Here is a 24,291-nt window from a genome sequence, read left to right on the forward strand (position 1 = left end):
CAAATGAATGATGTTAGAAAATAAATCTTTGAAGAATGATGATGTTAGAATGATGTTAGAAAATAAATCTTTAAAGTTTTCCTTTCTCATGTTTCTCAGTTTCTGAGTGGGATCATCCCATACTCATCTTTGTCTTTCTGACTTAGCTCGCTTGACATAATTCCTCAAAGCAGGATTTTACCGAATTTGGAGTAGGGCACCAAAGTAAAAATCTCTGGGTAGAGGGTGAGGGCAGATGTTCGGCTTCACTGGGGTGGGGGGAGTCTTTTGATGGTGGGAATGGTCTTTATGTACACTCCTATTAATTTGTAGTCATATAAATCACTATTTAATTAATATGAGAAGGGAAAAATTGATTGAATGTCTCAAACATTTTAATGCACAGACCATAGGTTGAGTCTTTGAAATGTTGACTCTCCTAAAAGCTTAGACCAAGGAGAACAGAAGCTACTGGTGACACAGCTATATACAAATAATACCAAAGGACATAAATTATGGTGATGCTGTGTATGACACAGCAAATCCTAACAAAGGGATTTCCAAAGTTAACTCAATTTCCAAATAATATGATTACAGCAAATAATATGATTACAGCAATAACTATATATTGCCTTCTTAAACCCTTCTTAAACAGCAGGAACCTCTGCTTCCTCTATAGAACCTATATCCCCCCCCAGTCCTGGAATCTAGGGTGAGGGTCACTTTCCTGCATGCTTCTCTCAGTTCATACCAAATGATATTTCATCTGTTGATCCCAACCTAATCAACGCAATGAGTACCACTTCAAAATGCTTCATTTCAGACTGTGTCCAGAGACATCAGGTGTGGAATGTCAACACTTCAGCCTTATTACTCAGGTGAGACCTTTCCTTTCATAGTATTCTCTAATTCCATTTCAGGTGGTTCACTTACTAACAAAGTCCCAAAACCTAGATATAAACCAGGTCCTATGAAATAGGGCATGTGTTCATATGTATCCATAAATTAGGGCAAAATAAATATCTGAAAGCAAAAGTGCACAGTAGTCTTCAGTGAGTCAGTATAAAGTTCATAATGAAATAGTATCTACCTAGGATTAAATACCCTCCTCACTTACTTCCTATTACACTTCCCTCACTTACTTCAAAGCTAACCTTATCAAAGTAAAGGTTTCAAAAGCTGAATAAAGGTAAGAGACTGGCATACTTTAATGATGACTCTTTAGTCACTATCAGGTCATCCCATCAGGTGGGACCCTAGTCAGGGAGTCCTGAGATTACCAAACAGACATAATGGGCCTATCGAATAAATCCTTCTCCCCAATATTGCCATTCATCTCTATCAGGAACAACATAATAGACACCTTTGTGGGCCCCCATAAGACCTTGCCCTCAACTTGGATCAACAAAGGTAGAAAATGTTCCATCCTCTGAAGGGAGGCTGGACAACATACTCTATGTTCCACCTGAAGAAGATGGGTTCTGAAATTGGGGCAGCTTGGAATGTTCCTACTCAGGACGACAGAATGTGAGCTCAGATCTACAGGGATGCAAAGGTCACATAGGTTTCTAAGATGAATATGAACCCCAGATCAGATCAAATCAAATCTATGGGGTTTACAGTCAATAATATTTATACACTTTTCCCATATTTGGGAGTTGCTTTCTTCCCTACTACAGCTTTCTGATCTTTTTTTCCAGCCACGACATCATCTCCCCATACAATAACTTGGACCCACCTACATATCAGGTTTCAGGCTCTGGGAAAAAAAAAAAAAGACTAGTATAGTCATGGCCCTTTGGAATATAACTAAAATAGGCCTATTAGCTATCTACAAAAGGGAGACCCCTCCAAATGTTCATCTGCACTATTCTAGCCTTTAGGTTCATGATTAGTCAACAACTTGTTTGGCTTTATATGTTAACTCTTTTTTTTTTTTGTAGTCAATGCATTGTACTTTTTTAAATGTTTGTATTTATTTATTTTAAAAGGAGACATTAACAAAACAATAGGATAGGAGGGGTACAACTCCACATAACTCCCACCACCAGATCTCTATATCCCATCCCCTCCCCTGATAGCTTTCCTATTCTTTGTCCCTCTGGGAGTATGGACCCAAGGTCATTATGGGGTGCAGAAGGTGGAAGATCTGTCTTCTGTAATTGCTTCCCCGCTGAACATGGGCGTTCATAGGTTGATCCATACTCCCAGCCTGCCTCTCTCTTTCCCTAGTAGGGTGGGTCTCTGGGGAATCAGAGCTCCAGGACACACTGGTGGGGTTGTCTGTCCAGGGAAGTCTGGTCGGCATCCTATTGGCATCTGGAACCTGGTGACTGAAAAGAGATGTTAACTCTCTTTTCAGTCACCAGGTTGCAGATGCTACCATGATGCTAACCAGACTTCCCTGGACAGAAAACCCCACCAATGCGTGCTGGAGCCCCATTTCCCCAGAGACCCACCCTACTAAGGAAAGAGAGAGGCAGGCTCGGAGTATGGATCGACCATACAATGCCCATGTTCAGCGGGGAAGCAATTACAGAAGCGAGACCTTCCACCTTCTGCATCCCACAATGACCTTGGGTCCATACTCACAGAGGGACAAAGAATAGGAAAGCTATCAGGGGAGGGGATGGGATATGGAGTTTTGGTGGTGGGAATTGTGTGGAGTTTTACCCCTCTTATCCTATGATTTTTATCAGTGTTTCCTCTTTATAAATAAAAAAATTAAAAATAAAGAAAAATAAAATATAAAAAAATAAGAAACTAGTTCTTGGGGTCAGGTGGTAGCACACCAGTGCACAAGTACTCAGGCTCAATCCCATGGTTTCCACCTGCAGAGGGAAAACTTCATGAGTGGTGAAGCAGTGCTGCAGGCTTCTCTCTGTCTCTCTCCCTCTCTATCTTCCCCTCCCTTCTCAATTTCTCTCTGTCTCTATCCAAATATGAGAATATCAAATTTAAAAAGAATATATTGAATAAAAATAAAAGATATATGAAACTTCAGTGGTTTAAAACATGAATCAGCTTCTTTGGCTACCACACAAGTAGAAATATTATCAGAATATTGCCCTGTTCACTTTGGTGTATCTTTTTGCAGAAGTAGGCCATTAGGTGAAAATATTAAAATTTGCTAAAGACACATTTATTTATAGTCCAAACACTTATAAGTAGTGTTATATTCACTCTACTTGGGTAAAATATTAACTTCTGTTTTGGAATTGTTAAATCTTTTACCTATAATTTGACTAAAACCCATATCCATCTATGCTCCATTAATGCCACCGTTCAGTTTGTGGTTGTGTGCTTATCAACAGTCAATATTTATGGTTGTTATAGAGGACTGTAGTTTTTCCGTTGGCTTGGTAATGCATAGTAGTCACTGACATGTGATGACTTTTTCTCTCTAAAGCCAATAGTATTTACAGTAGAAGGCAAGTATTGTTGAAGTAGTTGGGAACTGGTGAGTGAAATCTATCAACATGCTGATATTACTTCTAGCAAATTCATCCTTCAAATAACAATCTCTCCCTGCAGCATTTTCACAGTATATGGGGCACAAACAACAAGCATCTATGCCTAAAAGGAAACAAACAGAAAACTAGTAGAACACCAAATACCCTGTATTAATCATTTTGCTAAAGTTTTATAGGAACTGTATTTAGAAAACCTCAGTAAATATCAATGAAAAAAACAACAATTTCCATCAAAAACCATAATTTCTACTTAAAGAAACCATACTGTATTGTGTGACCTAAGTAAATCCAAGTTAAAATTTATTTATTTATTTATTTTTAACATTGCCACCGAGGTTGTCTCTAGTATTCAGTTCCAGCATTACAAATCCAACAACCCCTGGAGTACTTATTTTATTTTATTTTATTTTTAAATTTTTATTTGTTGGATAGAGACAGAAATTGAGAGGGAAGCGCTTGATAGAGAGGGAGAGAGACAGAGAGACACCTGCAGCCCTGCTTCACCATTTGTGTAGCTTTCCCCCTGCAGGTGGGGACCAGGGGCTCGAACCTGGGTTCTTGCACACTGTAACATGTGTGCTCAACCAGGTGCATCACCACCTGGCCCCTCTCCTTTTTTTTTTTTTAACTATTTTATTTGATAGGACAGAGAAAAATTAAGAAGAGAGGTACCTGCAGATGGGGAACAGAGGCTCAAATTTGGATCCTCAAGCATGATTACCTACTGGCTCAACTGGGTGCACTACCACCCAACCACCAAAATTCACTGTTATTTAGAAAACAAGCTGGCTCAGGAATGTTCTACTATTTTAAGTTTGAGCTGTATCATCATGTTGTCAAGCTTTAGTTAGGCACAGTATCTGTCATCTCTCAAATACTTCTATTTCTTTGCTACTTTGCCCTTTGCAGTGTTCTCCTAATTCTTATAATTGAGAAATATGTAAAGCTTTGCTCTTCCACCATTGTCAGAACTTTCCTTTTGCTTTCAAACTTAATCTTCACTGTTAGTGTTCAAAAACACAGCACTAATGGCATTTCCTTTTCCCCCAATATGTGTTTCCAGCCCTACAGAGGCCCCATAATAGCCTATTCTTGTGTGAAAAATATATGAAGACACAAGACTGTTAATACAATAATCACCAACAAGTATTAGTCTCTCTAATCCAACATTTATTCTACTTATTCTAACATCTCCTGAATAAAGTAATAGAATAAAATATGTATAAATCTTTCCTTTCCCACTGATGCATAGAATTTTCTCTAAATGTATTTCCTTGTGCCTGATTTCATTAGAATTAACCTTTTTTTCTCTCTGTCCCATAACAAATTCCACTGTAAAATCATGCTGGAATTCATTAGAATATTTTACCCAGATTCATTGCATGAGATCACTCAAGCTTTCTCCCCGCTGATAACCATTATTTGATCTTTAAAGGTGACGATTTATGGCCATACCCAATTATTAGGATTTCAAACCCTAACAACTTAATATGTTCCTTTAATCAGTTCTTCCTATTTTCACTGACTGTATTATAATCCTACTGAAGCTTTGTGCTACAAATCTGATGAAAATCTTTTCAAGAAAATACTTAAAAACTACAATTTGCCTACAATTTATTTATCTGAAAAACTTATGACTATATCAATGTGTTGATGTCAGTTATTCAAATTTCTTTTGTTAAGACCCAGTTCTTGGAGAAGTGCTCTATCCTTCATTCTCTAGTGCCTGGTCTGGATGAATTAACAATTTGCTATCTGGGGCCACAGATATCAAGACCTGGAGACTGAGTGTGAGAGCAGCCAGGTGTTGGGGCCAGATTACTCTCCTCTACTGATACAGTGCAGTTATCATGGAGTAACAGATGCCGCCATGATCCTTACAATCTAGAAAAAGTTTAGAGTGTTCTTGAAATATATTCATGCTGCTCCACCCCTGCTTCTATATATCTCATTTCTTTGGGTTGCCTAGTAAATGCCTCAGGCTGGAGTATAGGCTAAGAGTCAGGGAAGGTGTGTGCCTGGTCTTTTTGGATTCTATACAGGAAAGGTATATTAAAATAGGTGTTCCTATAGTAGGGTTTTGTTCAAACATAGGGATTATGTTCAGAAGATTCTGTGCTGCTAGAACATTGCTCACTGTATCCCAATCTTGATGTAACTGATTGTCTTTACTTGGGCTGTGTGTGACTTATTGTATATTGTATTGTATTGTATTGTATTGTATTGTATTGTATTGTATTGTATTGTATTGTATTGCATTGCATTGTGCCTCCAGTCACTGACATTATGAATATACCGTTTCTGGTGACCTCTCTCGTCCCCCCTCCCGCTTTTCATTTGATAGGACAGAAAGAAATTGAGAGGGTAGGGGAAGCTAGAGATACACACCTGCAGACCTGCTTCACTACTCATGAAGCATCCTTGCTGCAGGTGGGAAACCGGGCCTCTAATCTGGTCCTTGTGCAGATCCTTGCAGGTAGCATTACGTGTGCTTAACTGGGTGTGCCATGGCCCAGCCCGGCCCCCTGATTTATCGTTCTATGACTCATAATGATATCATATAGAGTCAAAATTTTTGGTTTTCAATGAATTTGTTTTCATACTCCACTCCCACCCCCCAACTGGAATTCATAGATGAACCTTTGTGTAGCGCACAACTGGCAAATCATACTTAAGAAAATCTAAAGTTAAGGTCAAGGTATAACACACTGTGGTTAGGTGAGGAGGTCATTAAAAATAATAATAAATGCTGTACTTATACATGATGGTTTAGAATTAGAACCAGCCTAGGAATCAAAAGGAGTAGGTTGGTTCAGTATCTACTTTGAGCTCACACGTGGTGGCTCCCCTCCTGCCTCCTCTTCAAGAAAATGATGGATTGGGTTGAGACGATCTCCAGGCCTCCTTCATTCTTTGACAGTCTATGATTTTCAAGTGACAGTAATATTTGCCATAGCAATAGGGTACAATGTCTGCAATGATTGTGTGCTTTGTTCCCCTAATGGGGATGGAGGCAGCAGCTCTATTTGGCAGAAGCTGAGCTGTGTCAGCACAATGAAGCTAATTGGCTGGGCCCCAGAAGCAGACCCCAGAGAGATATTGATTCTGACAAGCAAACAATTAAAAGGGGAAATTGGTGCCTTATGAGGTAGGCCATCTGTGTTTGTGATACCCTTGGTCAAGCCTTCAGTGTAACATGTGCTTTAACTGGTGTGAAACAGAAATGCTCTAGGTTAAAAATCATTCTCAAGGGAACTTGAGACAATATCTGTGGTGCTGGTATTATACACTGAAATCTTTTCCAGGCCATATTTATTCTTTAAAAAAAAAAGTTTTGCAGTAGCAGAAATGACTATCTCTCTTGCATCTGAAGCCAAGTAATTTGTTGGAAAATTAATCAAAAACTAATTTTAATGTTCTGCAAATATGCTGGTGGCCATGAAGCATGCTTTACTCCCACTTCTAAGAAGTTTTACTCCCACTTTTCCCTAGTGCCTCTTGCCAACATTTTCTTCTATATTTGAAATAGTTGCTCTGACATTTTTCATATTTTCTCCACTTATATACCCCCTCACTATTTCCCCCCCCCCTTTTTTTTTTCACTGCTCTGTTCTGGCTATCAGTGGCATCAGGGATTGAACTTGGGACCTCTTGCATGCAAGTCCTCTGTACAACCACTGTGTAACCTCCTTGGCCCCATTAATTTTACTTTTAAAGATAAACATATGTCTCTGATTTTGACCATGAGAATTTTTTTTTCTTTGTATGAATGAAGTTTGAGGGATCTAACTCCCTTAGTATCATATAAGATGAAGACAATTTTACAAACCTAGGCCCTTCTAAGGGGAGATTTCTGGCACTAGATATCAGGCCCTAACATCTCACCCTTGAAATGGCAGAGGATGATGAGTTTTATGTATTTTAAAATGTCCACTGTGCTTCAACTAACCTTAAGAGTGTAGATGTCAGGTCTCTACCAAGTCCTTTCATCACATTCATCTCCTTTGTGTGTGCATTAATCAGTTTAGGCTACTATAACAAAATGCAATGGTCTGAGTGGCTTAAACAACTAACATTTATTTCTTTAAAAATACACTTTATTTATTTACTTATTAATGAGTGGGATAGGAGGAGAAAGAACGAACCAGATATCATTCTGGTACATGTGCTGCTGGGGGTTGAATTCAGGACCTCATGCTTGAGAGTAGCACCTTATACACTGCTCCATCTCCCAGACTACCTCACATTTATTTCTAACAATTCTGGAGGGTAGAAATCCAAGTTCAAGAGGTAATCAATGTAATTCTTGGTGACACTTCACTTCCTGCCTTATAGAGGGATGCTATTTCTCATTGTCATCTAACATGATCGTTCCTTGATGCATGCTTATCATGTAAAGGGATATAGAGAACTCTTACTTAAATATATATATATATATTTTTTTTCCCAAATGCCTTCATTTGTGGAAATATTTATTTAAAAGAAAATGTAAATCAGGGGTACATTTTCACATTTTCTCAAAGAAGTATCAGCAAACCCTACCTACTACTACCAAATTGTGATCTCCTTCCACAGAGGGTACTGTGCCCAACCCACTTACTTCCTTTTCCCTCTTCTCTCTCAGATAAGGGAAGTAGTACCTGACTTCCTCAGGTGTTCTCCAGATTCTCTTCCCTCTCAGCAGTGGTGCAAAGACTAAGGTTCCTGGACACAAAAGTTCCTGGGTCCCACTGCAATTATAGTTCAGAGCCTTTTTGGTCATCATGCCCTAATATTTTCCCTTCTGGAAGTATGGACCAAAATTCTTTTTGTGGGATGCAGTAGGAAGGACTTCAGGCTTCTGCAATTGCTTCTCTACTGGACATAGTTGTTGAATGGTTGATCCATACCCCCAACTTCTTTCTCTCTCTCTTTCCCTCTCTCTCTCTCTTTTTTCCTCATAGGGTAGGGATCTGGAGAGGTGTGGTTCTGGGACACATTTGTGAGCTCATCTGTCTATGGACATAAGGATGGGACTGTAGCAACATTTCAGATTAAAATTTGGCTGGTACAATAATTCACTTATTTCTTATTGACTGATGCAAAAGATGGAAACAAGAATTAACACAATCTGTAAGGAATTTTGTTCCAACCCCCATTTATTGTACTGTTGTACAGACCTAGAGAGTTTGTATATATTTTTCAATTTGAGAGAACATATCCTTTAAAAATATTTTATTTGTTTATTTTGGGTAGAAATAGAAATAAATAAAGAAGGAAGGAGGAAAAGGGGAGAAAGAGAGACACAATACCATTTCACCTCTTGTCAGTCTTCCGTGCACTATAATGTGTGGTTTATCAGATGTGCCAGGGCTCAGCCACTGGCTTTTTAAATTTATAACAGTATTCATTTATAATTATATATTTGAATGTCAACTATGTATATTGTATTTCCTTGAATAGTGACTCATAGTTTTCAGTATACAAGTCTTTCACTTCTTTGGTCAACTTTATTCCTAGGTATTTTATTGATTTGGCTGCAACAGTGAATGGGAGTGATTTCTGGATATCTTCTTCTTCAGATTTAGTGTTTGCATAAAGAAATGACACTGATTTTTGTACATTGATTTTGTAGCCTGACACCTTGATATATTGGCTGATAACTTCCAGTAGTTTTCTGCTGGATTCTTTAGGTTTTTCTATGTATACTATCATATCATCTGCAAATAGTGAGAGCTTGACTTCTTCTTTTCCAATCTGTATTCCTTTGATTTATTTCTCTTGCCTGATTGCTATGGCAAGAACTTCCAATACTATGTTGAATAGTAATGGTGATAGTGGACATCCCTGTATAGTCCCCTATCTGAGGGATAATGCTTTCAGCTTCTTCCCATTGAGTATGATGTTGGCTGTAGGTTTGCTATATATGGATTCCACTATCTTGAGGAATTTCCCATCTATTCCCATTTTTGTAGTGTTTTGAGAATGAATGGATGTTGGATTTTGTCAAAGGCTTTCTCTGCATCTATTGAGATAATCATGTTGTTTTTAGTTTTGCTTTTATTGATGTGGTGAATGACATTGATTGACTTATGTATGTTGAACCAGCCTTGCATCCACAATCTTTTTAATACACTACTGTAATTGGTTGGCCGGCATCTTGTTTAATATTGTGGCATCTATGTTCATCAGACATATTGGTCTGTAGTTTTCCTTTTTTGTTGTGTACCTATATGCTTTTGGTATCAGGGTGATGTTGGCTTTATAGAAGGTGGAAGGGAGTGTTCCTGTTTCTTCTATCTTGTGGAAAAGCTTTAGAAGTATAGGTATTAACTGTTTCCTGAAGATTTTGTAGAATTTGTTTGTGAAACCATCTGGTCCAGTACTTTTGTTGTTGGGAAGATTCTTAATAACTGTTTTAATTTCTTTGTCTGTGATTGGTGCATTTAGATTTTGTACTTCTTCTTGGTTCAGTTTTGGGCATATGTTTCTAGGAAGTCTTCCATTTCTTCCAGATTCTCTAGATTGGTGGCATATAGTTCTTCATAGAAGTTTCACATGATTTTCTGGATTTCTGTGGTGTCATCTGTGATATCTCCTCTATCATTTACAATTCTATTAATTTGAGTCTTCTCCATTTTTTTTTTTTTTTAGTGAGTCTGGCTAAGGGTTTGTCAATCTTGTTTAATTTTTCAAAGAATCAACATTTGGCTTCATTGATCTTTTTTATGGTTCTCTTATTTTCTATGTTGTTTATTTCTGCTCCAATTTTAATGATTTCTGTCCTTCTGGTTGCTTTAGGGTTCCTTTGTTCCTCTTCCTCTCAGTCCTTAAGGTGTGTAGTAAGGTCGTTTATTTGAGCTTTTTCTTGTTCTATAACATGTGATTGTATGGCTATGAGTTTCCCTCTCAGTACTACTTTAGCTGTATTCCAAATATTTAATAATTTGTGTCTTCGTTTTCATTTGTTTCCAGGAACATTTGAATTTCTTGCTTGAGTGCCTCTCTGATCCAGTGGTTATTAAGCAGTATGTTGTTGAGTTTCCAAATTCTGTGACTTTTAATAATTTTCTGTTTGTTGTTGAATGTTAGCTTTACTCCACTATGGTCTAAGAAGATATTTGGGATTATTTCAATGCTCTTGAATTTGTTCATATTGTCTTTGTGGCCTAACATGTGGTCTATCCTTGAGTATGTGCTGTGTGGATTTGAAAAAAATGTGTATTCCAGTTTTTGGGGGTGAAGAACTCTGAAAATGTTCAGGAGGTCTAGTCTGTCCATCTCTTCATTTAATTCTCTTGTTTCTTTGTTGATTCTCTGCTTCGTTGATCTGTCTAAGTGTGAGAGTGGGGTTCAGATGGTAGCGCAGCGGGTTAAGCGCACATGGTGCAAAGCACAAGGACTGGTGGAAAGACCCTGACTTGAGCCCTGGCTCCCCACCTGCAGGGGTGTCGCTTCACAGGCAGTGAAGCAGGTCTGCAGGTGTCTGTCTTTCTCTCCCCCTCTCTGTCTTCCCCTCCTCTCTCCATTTTCCTCTGTCCTATCTAACAATGACTACATCAATAGCAACAACAATAACTACAACAACAATAAAAAAGGGCAACAATTGGAAAAAAACAGTTAAATTTTTTTTCAAAAAACATTAGAAAGATAAGGTGGAAGTTATACCACACTCCATGAATTTACAAGTCAAAAGTAGGACAAGATGTATCTGCATTGTGGTCCAAGTAGAGGTAACTTAAAGGAGTTAGGGATCACATCCACAAGGGGACAATAACTGTCCTTTGGAGAGAGCACTATGAACAGGAGTTTGAAAACAATAAGTCTTGGGGCTTTAACTTCCGAAGGGCATATATGTGCAAAAAGTCTTAAGGGGCTGTCTCTCTTACAGACTATCTCATTAGGCTGTAGAGATATAGAGACCTCATTCTAATTCTAGCTAAACCTTATGATTCTCACCTATATTACCCAATACCCCGTCAACTGGGGTATTGTGAAGTATGGGAAGTGATTCCTGGTGCCTGAAATACACTAAAACTCCATAAATGATGGCCATGGGGAATGATTTTTGAAGTAAACTGAATTGAGTATACTTAATAGAATAGCAAATGTTGTTGCTATATTAAATGACTTAATATATACTTTTATATTGCATGTACAACTAATAGGCATTATTTTAATAGTATACAAATTATTGTTAAAAATTAATCTGTCAGAGTTATGTGGGAATGGGTGGAATGAAGGAAGGCAGAAGGTAGAATATTTGTTAAATGGTAATGGTCATGAAGGCTTCATTGAATTGTGATGGAGTTTCAGTAATAATCCACCAATTACATAGATGTTAAGGAAATAAAATTGGTGCGAGTGTCAGAGAAGGAGGTCAGAACAAAGATTAGTTATGTGGGAAGAAAGGGGAAAAAAGTCACAGGTGAACATTCTGAATGCAGAATATAGACCAGAGAAGGGGCCATTGAAAGATTGAGGCATATCACAATAATGATTGTAAATGTGTTAAATTTAGAAGTTGAATTAACTATCCACAAAAGGGTAAAGTTTGAGGGACAGGTTAAATAAGATGATACCTAAGAAGAAGGAACTGAGTTTTTAACTATGAAAGGACAAGTGAATTTGAAATAATAAGAGATGAAAAGCATGGAGAATAGGTCTGATGCAATTTAGAACGAGTGAATTAAAATGCACTGAAATTCATCTGAACAACAACAATAAAAAAGAAAACAAAACAAGTAAGTTCAGTGGGAGGGGTAGATAGTAGGGTACAGCTAAATTTCATTTAATGTTCATGAGCTTTGTTATGCTTTTAGTGTAAAGGAAAATGCAAAGATTGATAGGCTGATTTTGTTTTCCAAAGTGGGGAAATGTCAGTGCAGAGTGAGAGTAGCACTGGTTGAATAATACTATGCACTATGCTAATATTTTTTAGTTATATCATAAAATCTAAAAGCAATCAAGAGAAAGTTTTTCAATATGAAAGTGAAGATTCTATTCCAACCTCTGTGGAAAACAGTCTGGAAATGCACCAGGATGCTAGAAGTGAACCTCTCTTATTACCTAGCAATTCCTATTCTGTGGAACATACCCAGGAAAAACAAAAACACTTATCTGAAGGGAACTTTGCATATGTACAGTCATAGCAGGACAGTTTGTAATAGCCTAAACCTAGAGACAACCCAGACACCTCACGACATATGAGTTACTAAGAAAGCTGTGATATATATATATATATATATATATATATGGTAGCTATTAAAAGTGATGAGATCATCTTTTTCTGAAATGTCATGGTCAGAACTTGATGGTATCCTGATGGATGAGATAAGACAGAAAGAGAAGGACTAATATTGGGTGATATCACTCATAGGTGGAACTTAAGAAAAAGAACAGTAAAGGAAAAACATAAGGTGAAACTTCAACTGGGTGTGGTATAATGCACCCATGCAGGAGGAGAGGGATGGGACAAAGGGACATTGGGGTCCTGGTATATGATGGGGGAGGGTGTTCTAGTTTGGGATTCAAGTGCCTCCCAGACATTTAGACAACTATCATGAGGAGATGAAGGGTTGTAACTATGTGTCATTGACTATACTGTAAACTATTAACACCCAATAAGAAAAAAAAAAAAAAAGAAAGGAAAATGAAGAGTCAAGGAGCTAGTGACCTTCATATTCTTGATGTTCGGTGATGGAGCTGAGTGATTCTCTTCTTAGGTTGACTGGAATGGAGATAATAGGGTGTGAAGCTAAATCTTGAAGAGCTAACAGGACTTTTTAGCACAACTTGATGGGAAAAGAACCATAAAATATAATTTTTAGTAGTCAGGTAAAGGTAGCAAAGCATACTCCATAAGTGAAGAGCCATGAATTAGTTACCCATTAATACTGTCACCAGTTACCACAAACTGTGACTTAAAGCAATTTTTTTTTTTACTCCTAGAGGTTTAGAAAACAAATGTTCAGCATCAAAGTATCACCAGGACAATACTCTTTTATGATGGCTCTAATGTCATCTATTCTTTACCTCTTGTAGTTGTTAGCTTTCCTTGACTTGTGGCTGCATTGCTCCAATCTGTGTTGTCATGTTTATGCCAAATTTTCCTCTGTGTGTCTGTTTCAAATCTCCTTCCACCTCTCTCATAAGACTGCAGTAAGAGCTCACTCAGGATTATCACATCTGCAAAGTCCCCCTTTTCTAAATAAGGTAACACCCATAGAGTCTGAGGATTAGAATATGGATACACCTCTTAGAAGTATTACTGGTCCAAGACAGTTTGCGGAATATGGTAAAGGCAGTAAAGATAAAAAAAATAATAATAAGTAAATTAGAACAAGCAATAAATTAGATGCCAGAGGGTAAAAAATTAGAATCATAGGTTTCATACAATTTGTGTTTAATCAAAGTTGAAAGGAAAAATATAGCATGTATACTTGTATATGTGTCCTGTAATTTAGACACATATTTAGTATTTAATAATAACTATTAAAACAAAAAGTGGCTATTTCTATACAACAACAGAAGGTGAGATTTTTGAAGAACATAACTAGAAATAGATAACTGAAATACTTGTTAATAAGAAAATCAGCAGTCACGTTTGAAAACAATGCTCTAGATGATGTGACATGATGCTAATAACAGTCATACATTTAGTTGAAGATTTTTTCTAGTGCATAATGATACCATTCTTCATGTTTTCCAAAAACTTTCTAGGTTATGGCTTACTATGTGAGAACACTTGCTTGTTTTACTTAGCTTACAGTAACTGATATTGCTGAAATTTTGAAAATAACGTATTTCAAGTCACTTACAAGAAAAATATTTTTATGGAACCACAAAGTCTCCAGTCCATAAACCTGCACAGTATGCATTTACAGAGTCAAACTAAGTTGTGATTTCCCTTTCCTGAAACCAGATTGCAGTCCTTAATTAAGCTGTAGTTTTTAAACTCTTCAAACAACCACATCTTTCTAACAGTCTCAGTACTATGCAAAAGGGGAAGTGTGTTTCTTCAAACACTGATTTTGCTTGTTCAAAGATTTTCTCAGTACAGAGCAGTCTCTCTTCAGTCCAAAGATAGTGTTCTACTAACAGAAGGAAATCTTGTTTTTTTTTTTTCTTCATCACTCTCAACATATGTATGTTGAGACCTTCTATGCTCTCTCTCAACAACTAAGATTTGTTACAGTAACTCCAATTTCTTGCTCCTCAAATGGTTTTTCTTTCTTCCCACCAGCCAGTTGTCCCTACTTTGCTGAAACAACTCAAGTGAGTCTGCAAAGCCAGCATTTACCTTCCATGCAGTCTATTCTATCTTTCTGTGAGCTGGGAGGTTCTTCCTCTTAGCATGGAGATCTGTTATTCATTAGTTTCTAATCATTTGTTCTTAATTATGTCTTTGGTGGTGGGGGTGGGGGGGTCACAACCAAACACCTTTTTTCAAATACTGTTCATCAAATATTTGAAGACAGTAATAGTGTCCCACCTTACCACACTGAGTTTGTTCCAGGCTGAATGATTCTGTACCATTCAATCAACCTTTACATCTCATTAAGTACCAGCCTTCTCATAATCTGCTTCCTTTTCTTCTTACAGATGTTCTAAATCCATCCTTGCGTGCTCCTGTCTATACTAAATCCACTGTCCCAGATTTGGCCAGTATAGACAATGGTGAATGGAACTGGACCACTTTATAATAAGAATATAGTTCTTTTAAGAAAGAAAAAATACAGTAAGGGAAAATATAAGGTGAAATTTGGACTGGGTGTGGTGTAATGCACCAAAGCAAAGAACTGGGGGTGGTGGGTGGAGGAGGAGTGTAAGGTATAGGGTGAAGGGGTGTTGGGTCTTGGTGTATGGTAGGGGAGAGGCACCTAGGTTGGGGAAGTGTCTCCCAGGCATCTAGACACCTATCATGGGGAGAGGAGGGCTTGCACCTAAGTGCCAACAGCTGTTCTATAAACCACTAACTCCCCCCATAAAGAACACACACACACACACACACATTCTTTTAATGTATCCTTAAGTATCCTCGCATTTTGACATTCATGTCATAGTGGGTGTTTTTTTTGTTTGTTTGTTTGTTTAAAGATTTTTTTTAAATTTATTTATGAGAAAGATAAGAGGAGAGAGAAAGAACCAGACATCACTCTGGCACATGTGCTCCTGGGGATCAAACTCAGGACCTCATTCCTGAGAGTCCAAAGCTTTACCACTGTGCCACCACCCGGACCACTTTTTTTTTTTTAAACAGTTCCTAGCAGAGAGTTATAAACTTTTTGGACATAGGGAACGTGTCACTAACTGGCTTAAATGTTTTCTTAGTTCATACTTTTCCACCTTTAGCCACGAACTTACTGTGTTCTTTTGCAGTACAGTATATTTCCTTGCAAATACTACCTTTGCCAGTTTGTCATGTGGTTTACAAAGGAGCACCATTTGTAAAAAAAGACATATTTAATGTCACACATTTCTCAGGACTTATAAAATTATCACAAGTTGAGAAAGTTGCCTTTCCATACCTATATGTTTAACAAAACTTTAAAAACCGCAATTTGCTTTATGAAAACTTAGATGAATAAGACCAAGCTCTTTTCCCTAAAAAGATATCCCCAGAGAATGTGATGGAAAATGGAGTAGGTGTATGTGCAACACGATTTGGCATTCATCATGCTAACTTTTTCTTCTTTTTCCTTTTTCTTTATAGAGAGGCCAAGCACATTCTTGAGAAATCCTAAACAAAGAGCCCAAGTATTCATTTCTATATTTTAATGTATTTTATTGCTCCCTAAAATTTTTGAAGAGCATAATGAGAAGTTTTTAAAATAACTGTATGCTTCTTTTTATCAGAGTCTAGATGTTATTATATAAATTGTGGCCCTAGCGAGATCTTGAAAAGTCATCTAGGAAATACTCACCTTTTGAAATGTAATTGGAAGTGGAGATGAACCAAAAGCTGAAAGGAATCAAAGAGCATGAACTTGATATGGGTTAAGCCACAGTACCTGACCTTGGACATTACTTCACCCTGAGCTAGACCTTCATTTTGGTCTTGTCCTGCCCTTCCTGAGAAGCAATATGAGCTAATGGCAACAGGTAGCCTGAGGGTGATGTCTTATTTCAGACTGAATGTGAAAAGGCAAGAGTGGGACTTTAACTTCCTCTCAGGTTATGCACTCAACAGGATAGTATTTTACCTGTCCTGGACATCACATTAGATAAAGGTATTCACTTTGCATTTAAACCTTAATAACTTTAAAGAAGCAACCTATGAACATTTAGATTCTCCATAAGCTCACTTCTGTTGAATAACACATTATTTTCTAGCAACTTTCTTTGAACATTATTATTTTTTTCTTCCTGTTGGTATCATTCCCAAGATAACTCCACGGCAGGTGTGAGAGAGCTGATAAACACATGAAGAACAGATGGTAGATTTACTGTATCACTTTATTCTGTGCTGCCAGTTTGGTTGTCTGACTTTTCTGTAGGGAATTCAACAGCATGATTATAACTTTATTACTGAAATTTCTGTATAAAAGCTGTAACAATTTATCCCAAAGGCCAAGGAAAGACTCTACAAATAAAATAAGAGAATCATCTAAAGAAATCTTCTATGATATGAAGTTTTAGGAATATATTGATTTCATACAACAATCAATGTTAAAAACCTTTCCTGAGTCAACAGTGTGTTTGGAACTGAAAAAAAAAAAAAGTTGATGAGTTACCACTTACCTGTTCTATGCATGCCCTAAAACCCAAGAGAGAGGGCTGATTCAATCTCCCTCCAAAATCAGATTGTTTTGTCTCTTTGAGGCTATCATTGCCATTCTGAATTCCATTGGCTTGGATTTTATTGATCATACTCTTTCTTGAGGCTTTATTTTGAGTTTTTAGCAAAACAATAGTGACCATTATTTTTACTTATAACTAGTATATGCTACTCAAAAATTAAACAATGAAATGTATAAAAAGAGTGAAAATGTCATTCAAAATCTGATACGTAATTATCATTAATGTTAACTGATAAACATTAGTAGTTATCTCAATTAAACAGATAAATGTTTATAATTTCTATACAGAAGACTGTAAACATTCCAATTTAGGTACTTTATGTTTGTTTGTTTTTTTAAGCTAGTACTGCTGAGACATAGTTTATAATGTCCCTTGGATTGAACCTACAATATAAAATATGAAAGCCTTTTGATAGCCATTATGCTGCCTCCCAGGCCTGCCAGTTTCAATTTTAAGGTCATGTTTGTTGAGTTCTAATTCACACATAATAAAATACACTCCTTTTAGATGTGCAGATCTGTGAATTTTGAAAAACACAATAATGTAAGCAGCACTAAAATCAAGACGTAACTAATTAAATCACCCTAGAAACTCCCCATTAAGCCCTGTCTAGTCAATCACTTTCTTCCATCCTCAACAACTGGAAGAATTTATCTAAATCGTCCCAGAAAATCTTATAAATGGAATCATGTGGTGTATGGTTGTGTCTTATTTCTTTTATTTTTTAATTCTTTTTAAAAATATCTTTATTTATTAGACAGCCAGAAATTGAGAGGAGAGGGTGAGATAGAGAGACAGAGAGATACCTGCAGCCCTGCTTCACCACTTGCAAAGTTTTCACCCTGCATGTGGTTGTCTGAAACATGAACCCAGGTTCTTCCTGAGACATTGTAACATGTGTGCTCAACCAGGTGCACCAGCACCTGGCCCCTCTTATTTCTTTCACTTAACATTTTGATTTTTCTTCTATTATGTTGTTTGAAGTGATAGTTTGTTCATTTTTTTATTGCTGAATACTATTTCTCTGAATGAGCATTCCATATTTTATTTATTTACCAGTTGAAGGACAGTTGAGTTATTTCCAGTTGGTTATTATAAACAAAACTATACAAAGCATTTGTAAATAAGACATTGTCTCAATAGAAGCCTTCATTTCTCTGGGGTAAAAATCTTGGGTATAAATGAGATTGTATGCACATATTTTACACTATAAAAAAAAAGAGGAAAATGTTTCCTAAAGTGACTGTAACATGATGCATCCCTCACAAAAATGTGGGAGAATTCTAGTCCCTCTGTGTCTCCATTAGCATTATTATTATGAAATTTAAAAATAAATTTTGGGACCTGGTGGGTGGTGGCACACCTAGTTGAGTGCACACATTATATCTGCAAGGGCCTTGGCCTGATTCTACCTGTAAAGGGGGAAACTTCACTATACATGAAGCAGTGCTGTAGGTCTCTTTCTTGCTCTCTATATTCCCTCCTCTCAATTTCTCTCTGTCCTAACAAATAAAAAGAAAAAAATAGCCTTTGAGATTGATGGATTTGCCATGCAGGCATGAAGCATCAGTGATAACTCTGGTAACAATGAACAACAACAACAAAAGATATATTTTTTTAAATTATTTATTTTAGTTAGTTATTTAAGATTATTTTAAAGAATCATCAGGTCTCAACGGTTTTTTCATACTCACAATCCTGAAGCATAGTTTCTGTCATTTCAGGGAGTTTTCCTTTGTACAAAACTCATATACAAGGAAATAGTAGGTACTATGTTGGCTTCTTTCTTTCTGAAATATCACTTATTTGGATTATTGTTGTCTCATCCCCAGATGTATTATCTTCTCTCCATGGCTTTCATCTCTTTTCCTGTGTTTGCACTCTCATTATCTGTTTATTGCTATTTCCAGTAAGTTGTTTTGTAATGAGTTATCATATTGTTTCTCAATTTCCTTTTTTTAATTTCTCCCTCTTTATATCAAGGTTTTATTATTTGACCATTTAAATTGTTTTTACTGAAATTACTAAATCTTTCTAGTGTTAAGAATTTGAGGGGCCAGGCAGTGGTGCACCTGGTTAAGTGCACACATTGCAGTGCACAAGGACCCAGGTTCGAGCCCCTGGTCCCCACTTGCAGGGGGAGAGCTTCACTAGCAGTGAAGCAGGTCTGCAGGTGTCTACTCTCTATCTCCCCACCCCTCTCGATCTCTAGCTATCTCTAGCCAATAAATAAAGATAATAAAAAATTAAGAATTTGAAAGAGATGCTTTTATATAACATCATTTAATTTGTAGTATTTTAAATAACTTTTTTTTTAAGGAAGGAGACTAGGACAACACTCAGCTTTGGCATGTGAAGTGCTGGGTATTGAACCTGGGACTTTTGAGTCTTCAAGCATATACATCCTATGTTTTAATGCTGATCTATCTCCTTGACCACTCCTATTTTTTAACCTTTTTTTTTTCTTACTGAACTCCTTCATTTTCTACTATCTTCTTTCCTTCTTTTCTTTTTGTCTCTTCTCCTGTCATCCTTCTAGTTCTTAGTGTTATGTATATAGTTATGATACATCATTCTTGTTTTATCATAGATACTGTAATAATTTTCAAGCCTTTTAATTTAATATTTTATTTATTAGATAGAGACAGAGAGAAATAAAGAGGGTAGGGGGAGACAAAGAGGGATAGATAGAGAGACACTTGCAACACTATTTCACCATCAGTGAAGCTTCCTACATGCAGGTGAGAACCAGGGGCTTGGACCTTGGTCCCAACTCTGAGTGCCACCACTTGCTCCCACTTAAAAAAATTTTTTTATGAAATAAAAAATAGAAAATATCGACAAAACCATAGGATAAGGTGGGGGGTTAAAATTCCACACATTTCCTGCCACCAGAGTTCCATCTCCCATCCCCTCCACTGGAATCATAGATAGATAGATAGATAGATAGATAGATAGATAGATAGATTTTGTTGCCCTTGTTTTATTTTTAGTTATTGTTGTAGTTGTTATTGTTGTTATTGATGTCGTCATTGTTAGATAGGACAGAGAGAAATGGAGAGAGGAGGGGAAGAGAGAGAGGGAGACATATAGACACCTGCAGACCTGCTTCACCACCTGTGAAGTGACTCCCCTGCAGGTGGGGAGCCAAGGACTCCAACCTGGATCCTTAAGCTGATTGCTGTGCGTGGTGCCACCTTCGCTTAATCTGCTGCACTACCGCCCAACTCCCCCACTGGAATCTTTTATTTGCTATCACAGAATGAGAGAAAATGTCCTGTAACTTTTACTTTTTATGTGATAAAAAGCTTCCTTGCCTCTAGTCTATCAGTTGAAAATTGGATATTTTGTCCTTTTTACTTTTCTGTAGTTTGAAAACCTGGCAAGAGAGAAAGGTAGCAACTGGCTGAAAGCTTAACATGTATTTAAAAATATCAATGAGAATATTAGGTTTATTCCAATTGTTTATGAATAGTATGCTGATGGTTTTGTAGATGAATTCATTGCTTTTAATGTTTAGAAAATAAAACTATAGGGGAGTCAGGTGGTAGTGCAGAGGGTTAAACACACGCGGCACAAAGCACAAGGAGCAGAGTAAAGATTCACGTTCGAGCACTGGCTCTTCACCTGCTGGGGAGTCGATTCACAGGCGGTGAAGCAGGTCTGTAGGTGTCTATATTCCACCCCCCTCCCCATCCTCCCCCTCCTTTCTCCATTTCTTTTTGTCCTATCCAACAACGACAACATCAATAACAACAAGAATAATAAGTACAACAATAAAACAAAAAGAACAACAAAAGGGAAAATTAAATAAATAAATAAATATTAAAAAAAGAAAAAATCTATTTAAATTGCAAGCAGTGTTAATCACGGGGGTTTGGTGCCTACATAACAGCTCTATCACTCCTCGTAGCCATATTTTCCTCTCTCTTTTTTTAATTTGGGAGGCTGGGGCAGGGTGAGATAGAGAGGGTGAGAGACAGAGAGACACCTGCAATGCTTGCTTCCCCCTGCAGATGGGGAGCAGGGGCTCAAACCAGGTCCTTGCACATCGTAGCATGTTTGCTTAATCAGGAGTGCCACCACCTTCCCCTAGATATTCTTTAAAAATTTATTTTTGCCCAGATCTCCTTTCCTTTATTTATTTTTACAAATAAATAAATAATTAATTTTTAATGACAGAGAGATACAGAAAGATACACACAGAGAGCTACCAGAGCACTGCTCAGCTCTGGTTTATGGTAGTGTTGGGGATTGAATGCTGAATTTGGAGCCTCAGGCATGAAAACCTTTTGCATAACCATTATGCTGTCTCCCCAGCTCAGATCTTCTCCTTTTCTATATCTTGGCTGGAAATTGAAGAAATTATGTTAACTTCGATCAGCCAGAAGGAGAAAGATAAATACTGGATGATCTCACCTGTAGTAATTTAGAAGCAAGATAAAAGGGAAATATAGGACAAACTTGGACTGGGTGAGGTGCATTGCAGCAAAACTAAAAACTCTGGACTAGGGGGAAGTGATGGGGAGGAGAGGGGTGAGGGCATTGGGTTCCCAGGACACTTTGGTGAAGAGACTTGGATTGTTGGAGGGAGTGGTGTGCAGATTCATGGGGAGATAAGAAAATGTGCATGTCAACAGCTGTCCTGTAAAGTAGTATTGCCCAAATAAAATTATTTGAAAAAATACAACAGGGGGCTGGGTGGTGGTTTACCAGGTAAAGTGTACATAATACAAAGCACAAAGATCCACACTAGGCTCCTGGTTCGAGCCCCCAGCTCCCCACCTGCAGAAGGGTCGCTTCACAAATGGGGAAGCAGGTCTGCAGGTGTTTATCTTTCTCTCTCCCTCTCTATTTTCCCCTCCCCTCTCAATTCTGTCTGTCCTATAAGAAATTAATAAAATAAAATAGAAGAAATGGCCACAGGAGCAGTAGATTCACGTAATTCAGAGAGGAATGGAATATGTTTTTGATGGCCATTATGGTGACTCAGGGTAGAACACATTCATTCCATATGCGACTCTGGGTTCAAATCCCAGTACCACATTGAATATCAAATATATATTTTGAGATAAGCTTTGTTAAGTATAGCTACCACAATAATCAGTGTTCTTTTGGTCAAGAGACCATTAAATATTTCTGTTACAATATAATATAATAGATTAGTTTTGACAGGGCACACTACTCCTCATTTTGTCTTAATAAAGTTGTTTTTCTCAATAAATGTGTTTACTTGGAGGACTGCTATAGCTTCCAATGGAGAGAATGAGGATACAGAACTCTGGTGGTGGGAATGGTGCAGAATTATACCCCTGTTGTCATACAATTTTATAAATCAATATTAAATCACCAATGAAATTGTTTCAAAAGAAAGAAATGTGTTTATAGAACAAGTCAAATGCATTTATAAACCATGTTAAACCTTACATGTTCTCTGTCTCCTTAGAGTAAGCCAGGGACTAGCAGAACACATGCTTGATTTGAAGGTTTAATCTACAGTTATAGCTATCTGTGCTAATGTCTCTGAGACTGGACTAACTATAAAACAAGATGCAGAGGCTTGCTTGTATTTCCTGTTCTCACTAGGGCTTCATCACTCTGTACTGAAGTTTCCAGACAGAGGTGGGTAGGGGGGAAAAACAGAACTAGACAGGGAAAGGCATAGCAGCACCTTCTCCAGTGCAGTAGGGGCTTGGCTCGAACATGGATTGTACATATGGCAAAGCAGGTACACTACAGGTAAAGTATATTGCCAGTCCACAACATACTTCTTTTATCTGATTGTTTTAAAATCTGGAAAAAAAATCAAGACATGATGGTATTGTGGTAGAGTGGGGGAAACATATGAAAAGGAAATTGCGTAAGCATTCATTTGAGCTGATCTTGAATCTAAACTTGGCCAAACTTTAGCTATTTAATCATGGACAATTTAAATATCTTGCAAAACTCAATTCTCCAACCTGAAAGATGGGAGGGTTTTCATTTTTCTATTATTCACACAGTCAATAGATCCTAAAATCCTACTATGTGTCAAAGTAGCTCTAGACATAAGACAAAGTAGGAAACAAGAGAGATACTTGAACACCCTGTCTTCGTGATGTGTACGTTCCAGTGTTCACGATAAGTATAAGAACAAATAATAATTCAGGCTGTTGTTAAGTCCTTGGGAATATAACTCCCAAATATCTTTGGTACCAAATCAGCTGCTGCTACTTGTGTCAATCACTAGCATGAGCCTGACCTGAGTTAAGTGACAGAGTCAGGTAGTGATGTGGCATGTTGAACAAGGGAAAAAAGTGACAGGAGATGATGTCACAAGGCTTACAGAGGTTAGATCATGTAGGCTGAGATAAGAAATCTGAATTTGATTCTAACTGTAGTAAGAAACAATCAAGGACCTTCATCAGAGCACAATAGAATCAGATTTGTACTGTGGATTATTATTATTGCTGCTAGATGGAAAACGTGCTACAAAAGATTTAGAGTGTCAAGGTTTCTACCAAGGATACCAGCTAAAAAGTAGTTGCTCAGATTTTGGGGAGGAGCCAAAATGGCTTAAGGTTTTGACATTGGATGTGATGTGAGATACTTATATATGGAAATTAGAGATAGTGATGATGATGATAAAATTTAATCCTGTTAAGTAAGATAAGTCAGAAACAGAAGGATGAATATGGGATGATCTCATAGACAGTACTTGAAAAACAAGACTAGAAGGGAAAACACTAAGCAGAACTTGGACTGGAGTTGGTGTATTGCACCAAAGTAAAAGACTCTGGGGTGGGGAGGGGGATTGTTCAGGTCCTGGATCATGATGGCAGAGGAGGTCCTAGTGGGGGTTGTATTGTTATGTGGAAAACTGGGAAATTTTATGCTTGTACAAACTATTGTATTTACTGTTATTTGTAAACCATTAACTCCCCAATAAAGACATTTAAAAAAATACTGAAGACTGAGATGTAGGCATGCAAAATGAGGAAGTACCAGGGATGGTGTCTCAATTTGGGGGCTAAAAACTAAGTGAAAGGAAGTGTCATTTACTGAGATGGGGAAGAAC

The sequence above is a fragment of the Erinaceus europaeus genome, chromosome 2 (genome assembly GCF_950295315.1).
Source record: "Erinaceus europaeus chromosome 2, mEriEur2.1, whole genome shotgun sequence".
NCBI lineage: Eukaryota > Metazoa > Chordata > Mammalia > Eulipotyphla > Erinaceidae > Erinaceus > Erinaceus europaeus.